Source organism: Sturnira hondurensis, unplaced genomic scaffold (assembly GCF_014824575.4).
Source record: "Sturnira hondurensis isolate 20B ecotype Veracruz unplaced genomic scaffold, ASM1482457v3 Scaffold0020642, whole genome shotgun sequence".
Taxonomy (NCBI): domain Eukaryota; kingdom Metazoa; phylum Chordata; class Mammalia; order Chiroptera; family Phyllostomidae; genus Sturnira; species Sturnira hondurensis.
Genome location: NW_028093273.1, coordinates 6751417 through 6762135, shown reverse-complemented (window position 1 = coordinate 6762135; position 10719 = coordinate 6751417).

Below are 10719 nucleotides of genomic sequence, written 5' to 3'. Positions count from 1 at the left end.
GAATCACACTGACCTTTTCATTATGTGTAACAAATTTTTAGGGCAAGAAGACAAGACAGACACCAAAAAAGCAAGTAAAGTAAGGAATCATAAAACTGATAGTCTAAGACACACAAAATGCATCTTTGATAAAGTTTTCTATTAAACTTTAAATTTTTCTATAGTTAACTTTTCTATAGTTTTCTAACTTTCAAACTTCTAAAATTTTCTATTAACTTTTTGGATCGTATTTCCCACACAATAGGAAATGAGTGTATATTTCCTATAATAGGTCTATACTACTACATCATTTGGTTTGCCTGCTCTTAATCCATTCTGTGGCAGAGGTTGGAGTAAATCTTCAGTGATAATTATAGAAATTATGGATTTTGCTAGTTCTGTAATTACTCATGAGGTTACGCGCCGATGTTGAGGGCGTGGCCTTTGGGTCCTCCCTCGGGCTTACGTGCGGGCCCCATGTTAATGAGCTGTGTGACCGTGATAGAGATACGAACCACCGTTGGAACGCTCTGGCAAAAATGTATAATCTGAACATCATCATGAAGAAACATCACATGAATTTATATTTAATGACAGTCTAATAATGAGCCTGTAATCTTTGTAATGCTAAAAATCACAAAGACGATGGAAAACTGTGTGACAATTCTAGACAGCTAAATGTAATGAATTTCTTTTGCTATAAAGGACATTATCTGGCAATTTGGGTAAGAAAATATTGCATCAGTGTTGACTTCCTGACTTTAATTGGACTGTAGTTATGTAAGAGACTGTCTTTGTTTTTAAGAAATACACTCTGGAACATTTAGAGGGAAAGGGGCATCAAGGACGTCTGCAACTTGCTTCTAAAAGCTGAGAGAAAGAGAATGATAATGCCAAGGTGGTGAATGATGCCATTTAGTAACTGCTTGGAGGGTTTAGGGGACTTCTTTGTATATCGTTGCAAAAATACCATTGAACCCCAGAGAAATATTTTCAAGAACGGGTGTAATTATAATGAACTCAAAAATCTTGTATTAAGGGTTAAATGAGATCATTTGTATAAAACTGTAAATAATCCTTCGAAAATTTTACATTCTAGATAATACTGCAATAACACACTATAACTACTTCAGCAATACCTGGATTTCTGCAGAAAGGGAAACCAACAGGGCAGTTGGAAAAACAGGGTTAGAAGCAGACCACTCAAAGGCTCTCTTATTTGTATCCAGAGCACTAATAAGCCTGGCTGGTGTAGTTCAGTGGATTGAGCACAGGCCTGCGAACCACACGATCAAGGTTCGATTCCCAGTCAGGGCACATGCAGGCCAGTTCCCAGCAGGGGACCCATGAGAGGCAACCATACACTGATATCTCTCTCCCTCTCTCCTTCCCTTCCCCTCTAAAGATAAATAAATAAAATTTAAAAAAACCATTAGAACCTTCATAAAATCTCAACACCTTACGTTGCCCTTGCCAGTCCACATTTTGCACCCTTTGCATCCTTGTACCCCCAGCTCAGGATTTTTTCACTGGGACATTAATTAAAGATAGTCTATTTTTTTTAAAGAAGACCAGTTTCAAATGATTTGGGATATAATTTTTTTAATCAAACACTTTTTAGTTTTTCTACCACAGAAAGAGATATTTTTGCAAACTTTCTATCTACATTTTTAGTTTCGCCAGATAGCTAAATGTATGAGAAGCATAGCCCCTAAATTAGCCATCAAAGTCTATCTCCGAATTTAAGGTTGCCCTCTTGGTTCTTCATCTGTTGGTAATGATGCTCTTTGACAGAAAGTTTGCCCCTGCTGAGTTCAACACATTCACATACCAAGGGAACTAACTCACAGACTAAATAAACCTGATTTCCTCTTCAAAATAGCACAATCTCCTAACGGAGATGAGCACATTTCTTTTATTGAAACATGAATTATAGGAACAGACCACATTATTTCCTAAGTAGGAAGAATAAGAGGGAATGAATTTTACAAAGAGCATATTGTTAAACAAGGGCATTTTGAACCAGGAATAGTATTATTAAGAAATGGAATAGACTCCACTGAGAGTCTTGGAAAAGTGAAGGAGATAATAAAGGGCCATCTTCCTGGAATGGGTGTGTCCTCCACAGAACACATAAACTAGATACCTCCTTGAGTTTGTTTACAGCCCTTATAATGGATTCATTGTAGTCTCAAGTCAAATCCAGATCTATTAATATAGTCATAGCAATTACTCCTAGGGTCAAGTACTGTTTTCGAAATTATTTTTATAAAGAAAGAGTGGCTTTTGTATCTAATTAAGAAAAGGTCAAATATTCAAACACTATACTATTATGATAAAGGGTAAAAATAAACCCCAGCTCACTTATCTCTGAAATGTTTAGAAGTAATACACAAATAATTAAACTAAAAAAATTAATCAACACAAGGTGATGCTTGAAAGACAATTTTGACCACATGTTCATTTTTAAAATTTATACCATGGCATCAATGGAACGAGGAGTACATACTAAATAAGTTGGAACCATGTCATGATATTACTGACAAAATCAAGATGTAATGTATTGAGAATGATAATTTTTCACTTGAGAATTTCAGTCTCACCTATTTATTGTGGCAAGCATATATATATTATAAAAGTTAGCATTTGTACCATATTTAAGTGTACAGTTCAGTGATATTAAGTACTAAACAGCAACTTCCCATTCTTTCCCACACCCAGGCCCTAAGAACTACCTTTTTGCCTCTATGAGTTTAACTACTCTTGGCACCTCATATAAGTGGAATTAGACAATATTCTTCCTTCTGTTACTGGCTTATTTCACTTAGGATAATGCCCTCAAGGTTTATTCATGTCATGGCATAGGTCATCATTTCCTTCCTTTTAAAAGTTAAATAGTATTTTATTGTATGCACAGACTATATTTTGTTTATCCATTCATCCATCAATGGCCTCTTGGGTTGCTTTCACCTTTTGGTTGTAGCGAATAAGGCCGCTATGCACACGGGTGTGCAAATATGTTTGAGTCCATTGATTATTTTGGGTTATATACCTAAAAGTGAATTCCTAGATCATGTTGAAGAAAACATTCTGACACTTTTAACCAGTAAGAAAGACTTTATTCAGGGCTATTGTGATAGATGTCAAGACTATCACAATGGGGGAGAGAGACTGGGCAAGAAAAGCTGGGAATTTATCGCCAATCAGCTGATTAAAGGGTTTAGTTGATAGAAAATTGCTAACAAGAGACATAAAGGATAAAGGAATTCATGCTAACGTGATTTAACAGAATTCTGAAGGCAGACCTGGGTAGTCAGTTATCAAGTGTGAGGGACTAGGAATTTGATCAGATGTCAAGCGTAAGACATTCTCTCTAAGCTGACATGGCAGAATTCTCTCCATGACTGGAGTGGGCCAACTGAAGACAGGACCCAGGACAAGGCCTAGTCAAGAGGGCTCAGGTAAGCCTAATTAAAGTCGCTTAAAGAGAGTGTCTTTTAGAACCATAGGGTCATTAAATGTTTAATTTTTTTGAAAAACTGCTGTGCTGTTTTCCACAGCTGCTGGCACCATTTCAAATTCCTTTCCCATCAGCAACGCAAAAAGTTTCCAATTTCTCCTCAACCTTGACACACCTGTCATTTCCCGGGATTTTTGTTTCATTTTGTTTTGGTTTTATAATAGCCATTCTCATATGTGTGAAGTGCTAGCTCATTGTGGTATGATTTGCCATTCCTTGTTGACTAGTGATGTTGAGGGTCTTTCATGTGGGTTTGGGTCACATTTATATGTTTGAAAATTATAATTTTATATCTTTAAGTCCTTTGCCCATATTTTTCTCTTAAGATATTATTGTTGTTGGGTTGCAGGAATTCCTTATATCTTCTATACATTAATTCCTTGTCAGACACATGGTGTGCAAATATTTTCTCCCATTTTGTGAGTTGCCTCATCACTCTGTTGATAGTGCGCTTTGATGCACAAAAGTTTAAATTTTTATGGTCACATATATGGTCAAATAATTTTTCACCATGGTGCTGATACCATTTGATCATTTGACTATCCATTCTATTCTAATGGTCTATGTGTCTGACTTTTGATTACTATAGTTTTGTAGTAAATCTTGAAATTGGAAAGTGTGAAAACTATAGCTTTGTTCTTTTTCAAGATTGTTGTGGTCATTCAGGTCTCGTTATGATTCTATATGACTTTTCAGATGCATTTTTTTCTGCAATAACAACCATTGGAATTTTGATTCATGAACATGGGATGCCATTTTATTTACTTTTGTCTTATTTAATTTCTTTCAGCAGTGTTTTATAGTTTTCAGTGTACAAGGCTTTCACTTTCTTGGTTAAGTTTATTTCTAAGTATCTTATTTTTTTGATAATACTGTTTTGATGAAATTGTTTTTTTATTACTTTTTCAGATTTTTCATTTTTAATGTATAGAAACACAACTGACTTTTGTGTGTTGATTTGTATTCTACACCTTTACTGAATACATTGATTAGATCTATTTTTTAAAATGGAATTGCGCAGGTTTCCTAAATACAAGATTATGTCATTTGTGATATTTTTCCTTTGTAATTTGGGTGCCTTTAATTTTTTTCTTGTCTAATAGCTCTGATTAGAACTTAAAGTATTACGTTGAATACAAATGGCAAAAGTAGGCATCCTTGTGTTATTCCTGATCTTAGAGGAAAAGCTTCCAGTCTTCTGCCATTGAGCATGAGGTTAGCTATGGGCTTTCTACACATGGATTTTATTATGTTGAGGTAGTTCTTCTATTCCTAGTTTGTTGAGTGTGTTTATCATGAAAAGTGTTGAATGTTGTCAAATGCTTCTTGTACATCTGTTGAGATATTCTTGTATTTTTATCTCTTCATTCTGTTAATGTAGACATTGATTCGCTCAAAATTGTAGAGCAGCACCAGTCTCATACTGGAAAATGCTATTTACATCCAATGCAATTTTAGAATGAAATGAATTTTTTAAAACAATTAATCAATATGTATATAAACAGTTAATCAAAATCCTAAATTAACCAGAAAGTCACATTTTTAAATTGCATAAGTGCTTACCATATTTTAAAAATCAGTATTATGGAATTCTGAATATTTAATTCTAAGTTTATCCTGTGTGACAGCTTCTTATTAAATATTGGTTTGATAATGGAAACTTACTAGCTGATTGATTTTATTTCTTTGCCATGGTCCCGTGTATTAGATATAAAATATATTAAGCTAATAAAACCACATCGCAAACCAATACTTGTGACTATGATTTTTCAAGCCTGAGCACACATGCATGAGAAATTAAAGAAAAACTCACTAATGCTCCCTTTACTTTCAATGTGTGCAATGTCTGGTAGTAGTTTTTCATACTAGTAATGTGGAATTTATCAGAATGAAAAATATTGCACATTATTTGAGAAAAAATTCTTGTGTCTCAGAAAAAAAATAACACACTGTAGAATATGCCACAGACCAAGTGTCGTCTATCTGAAGGCAAAATTAATGGTATAATTTATGCAACAGAAAATTGAGTTTTTTAGAAATGAAGTGGGTGCAGCTAAATTAAAATTTACATTTCATCATACCTAAGTGGGATATAGAAGAAAAAGTTCTTCCTTTCAGATTGAGTCATTACGAGTAAAGAAAAATGTAGAAATATGGTAATACTTTACATTTTTAAGAAAAGAAATTTCTTGTGCTGTGGAATAAAATTCCTCTTTCCTTTTCCATGAATTCTCTATTTTGAATGGCTGCACTGACCAAATCGATCATGTGGTTTTCAATATTATACTTCTTGATGTAACAGCAGCAACAACAATGATATTCATAATAACAGCAATGGCAACTATTACTAATCGAGTCTCTACTATGAATCAGGCATTTGACATATACAGTTTAAGTTGTCCCTTAAACAATATGGATTTGAATTGAGTGAATCCATTAAAAATTTTTTTAATTTTATTTACTTATTTATTTTTTAGAGAGAGGAAAAGGGAGGGAGAAAGAATGAGAGGGAAACACGGATGAGAGAGAAGAACACCTATCACTTGCCTTTCATACATACCTGACCTGGGATTGAACCTTCAGCCTAAGCATGTGCCCTGACCAGAAATCAAACCAGTGATTTTTCTCTTTGCAGGACAATGCCCAACCAACTGAGCCACATGAGTCACGGTGGGTGAATCCACTTATGAAATAAATACTATAAATATATTTTCTCCTCCTAATGTTTTTCTTAATAACATTTTCTTTTCTATAGCTCACTTTATTGTCAGGACATGGTATAAAATATATATACATATAAATATATTAATCAGTTGTTTGTGTTACAGTAAGACTGTCAATGGTAGGCTATTAGTAGTTGAGTTTTGGGGGAGCCAAAATTTATACACAGGTTTTGCTATTGATACTCTATTGTCTAACACAGTCACCAACTGTAACTCACTTTATGAGCCACAATCATTTCCTGGCCTTGGAGTTCCCTGTTAGGAGTCATAGTAATCTTGGTGGGGCAAAGAAACCTAGGTAGCCAACATCTGCTATGTTTTATCCACATATGGTTATCTTTAGCTTTTGTACCAAACTCTATTTCATCTATAAAAGTGGGCAGTAAATTGATTTTATTCTATATGCATACAAAGCAAGAAGATTTAAGCTGCTTTTTTGAGAATGGGCCAATGTAGGTGGCCTTTGTTTGAGGCTTCTTGGAGACTTCCTACTCACTGTCAAGAACACTGTTGTGTGTGTATACAGGTAGGTATTTATGTCTGTGGTGAGAATGGGTATATTTGGGTATGATCGGAAGGGAGGTCAACACTAAAATTAATGTAAGTCATCTGTATGGATAAAGACATTTGTGTTTAATGTTCATTTTGACAATTTAGAATTGAAAGGCAGATAAAGTGCTGTCCAGACAAGGTAGTTAAAGTACTTCATCATCATCAAGTCCTTATTATATGAAATGTTAAAGGGATTTATCTAAGAAAAAGAAGATCAAAGCTATGAACCGTAAAATGTCAACAAACTCACAACTATCAAGAGATGGAACTTAAAAAAACAAATACAGCAAATAATCAGAACAGGAACAGAATCACAGAAATGGACATCACATGGAGGGTTATCCATGGGGAGAGGGAAGGAGGAGAATGGGGGAAGAGATACAAGGAATAAGAAGCATAATTGGTAGGTACAAAATAGACAGGGGTATGTTGAAAATAATATAGGAAATGGAGAAGCCACAAGACTCGTATGTATGATCTATGGACATGAAATAAGTGGGGGATTGCTGGGGTACTGGGTTAGGGGGCAAAGGGGAAAAATGGGACAACTGTAATAACACAATCAATAAAATATCCTTAATAAAAATATAAAAACATAAAAGGAGCAACATAAAATTAAATGTCTAGTTTTTTGGAGGTGACAAGTCTTCCTAATAGTACTTTCTCTAGACAATCTTTCTTTCTTTCTTTGAATGCAAGACAAATAATCCTTCTGACATGGCAGCCATTCAGACTTGCACAGCAGAGCTGACTGCAGGAGACAGTCTGTTTTTGAAGATGCTAAATATCCCTACATGGCCAGTATTGGCCAAAAGACTATGGACAGATTGTCACAATACCAATGGAGCTGTTTTTGATTGGATTCCCTGGAAATTTGTTCTGAATGGAAATTTCTCCATTGAAGTTTCATTGAGCTGATCAATCAGAACAGACCTTTGTTAGGAAGTAGGGAAAGCAGATTGGGGCAGAATAGGAACATGATCCACAATACAGATGCTCTTTCAACAAAAGTCTCAGTTGATCCTCTGGGGAACAATGGAGCTAGAATGAGCCTTCATTCCAAATTGAGCCAACACAGCAGGGCTTCTGTTTCTGTGCCCCAGCTAATCATACTGCAGGCCATCCTAGGAAAAAAGGATGTCTTGAGCTAGGGGATTTTTTGAAACTAAAGGCAAAATTTTCAGGGGTTGAGAGCTATCAGTAGCAGAAATTCTCAACAATTGTCAAGATGCGTGCATTAATCCTGAAGTGCAGATGTTGGCAAGACACCACAGTACCCACTGCAACAGACAGAAAAGGGAAAAAAGAACAAGCAAGATGAGGTTTCAAAGAATCATATATCCTGTGGATAAAATTGAATGTAAATTGTAATGGCATACCAGGCAAAGAGAACAGTAGAAACTAAAGCATAGAAGCAGGGTAAAACTTTGGGTGTATGAGGAAGTCTTTCATTCATAATACCACACATCTATATTGAGCATCTTCTATTTCCAGACAAAATCCTAGGTGCACAGTGACTAAGAGAAGGGAGAGAGAATTGAAGCAGATATGTTACAAAACATAAGGGAGTCGAATAGCAACAGATAACACTGAAAAGGCAAATAAGTCAGTCACAGATGGTACTGAATGACATGCAGTGTACTCTGCATGCTGACTGAAAGTTAGTAAAATAATATAATCAGATTCATCTATGTAAAGCTGATTAGACTGTCAGAGTGAAGCATGCCTTGGGGGAGAAACTGGAGACAAGACCACTAGACACAATGTGTGACAGATAATGTTAATTGTACTCCCAATATCCAGTCTACCTCATCTTACTAATTAAGCCTTCTTTTTATTTTAAAGATTTTATTTATTTATTTTTAGAGAGAGGGGGAGGAAGGAAGAAAGAGAGGGAGAGAAACATCAAGGTGTGGTTGCCTCTCATGCACCCACTACTGGGGACCTGACCTGCGACCCGGGCATGTACCCTGACTGGGAATCAAACAGATAACCCTTTGGCTCATAGGCCAGCACTCAACCCACTGGCCCACACCATCCAGGGCTAGGCCTTCTTTCCTTTGCAGTGAATGCATGGCAACCCAAATGCTTTCTCATCTTCTGTGATAGTAATGAGACTTAAGCACATTTCTGCTGTTGGTTTCTGGGAAACTTATGGTTTCTTGAATAATAGAATAGTGCAGATGTGGCTGACATGCTCTTTCCCCCTTCTAATTGTTCTGATGTGATGGATAGAACTGCAGCAGCCACGTAGCAGCCAAAAGGAAAGGAGCAAAGGGTGGTAGAAATATCATTCTAACTGTCACAGAGCTACTGAACCAATGGAAGCAGCCACTTACCTTGAGGTATCTTGTGTAAGAAATATAAACTCTATTTAGTTAAGCCATTTAAATGTTGTTGTTCATACTGGCTGTGAATGTAATCTTAACTAATGTAAAAAATAGGCCAGGAACAATTTAATGGGGACCACATCCAGATAATGGCAATTCTGAATAAAAATGCCAGGAAAAATATGTAAGTGGCTGAATCCACTGGACCAAGCCACTAGGAACATACTTAGGTACATATTTGCAGGCTCACCTTCTACCTCACTTTATTTCCTAATCCTGCAAAGCTATTTTTAAAACCTCTCTACATTTTCAAATGTTCTTCTCTGCTTAGGAACTCTTCCCATATATGCTTTATAATTTATTTTGAATATCACCTTCTCCACTAAGCACCCTGCCCCCTATTCATCTCTATGAGTATAACAATCCTTTTCTATAAACTTGAAGCTATTGCTGTTTTAAAATAATCATTGCATGCCAAATATTAAGTGTTTTACAGATAAAATAATTCTTTTAACTAACTGCTGAGATAGGTACTGCAAGAAGTCCTCATTTTACTGAGAAGGATTACTGAAGTAGAGAAGGATTTATTAAAATATTCAGATACATGAACCTATGAAATAACAGAGCTTGTACTGGAACCCAGGATAAATGAAGACCCTGCTAAACTACTTGCCAGGAGAAAAAACAAAAAGGAAAATAGAATCTGAATGACCTGAGTTCAACTCTTCACTATAGGGCAATGGTAGTGAATGTGATATCACACCTGTAATTGGTTGCATGGTGGCCTCCAAAAAGATGTGTCTACACTCCAGACCCTGTGACTATGACCTTATTTGACAAAAGGACCATTGCAAATGTAATAAATTAAGGATTTTCCTTAATAAATTAAGGATGATCCCTCTGGGTTACCCAATTGAGCCCTAAATCCAATGATAGGCATCCCTATAAAAGACACACAGGAAAGACAGGGAGAAGAGAAGACCATGTGAAAACAGGCAGGGATTATACTGGTCCCTGTCTAGTATGTGCAGCCACAAGTCAAGAAACACCTGGGGCCCCCAAGACGTGGAAAAGTCAGCCTTTAGAAGGAGCAGGGCCCTGCTAACACCTTGATCTCAGACTTTTGGCCTTCAGACCGAGAGTTCATCTTTTTCTGTTGTTGTAACCCACCAAGTTCATGGCAATTTGTTACAGCATCCCTAGGAAACTGATACCCCACCCCTGGCCATTCAGTCCAAGGCAATTCTCATTATCTTCTATCAAAGCGTTCACATAACACACTATCAAGCAATTATTAGCAGCAGTCTAAATTATGGGTGCTTGCACAGAGTTTCTGCTATGGCTGCATAGTTTCTATACTTTAATCCAATGTGGGGTTAGTTATATCAGAGAAGGTGACACTTCATGGGAAAACATTAGGAATACTTTTTTCAGTTGCTAGGTATGACATGATTATTAGCATAAGTACTGCTAGCGGGTCAAAAAGTTTGCATGGTTTGAGGCTTTTGACAGATTTTTTTTGAATTTTTAGAGTCTAGATATTTAGAAATGTATTGTCTGTGTGTGTGTGTGAACTTGACACTAAAGCTTGGGGCCTGAAAATTTTTCCTTTAGT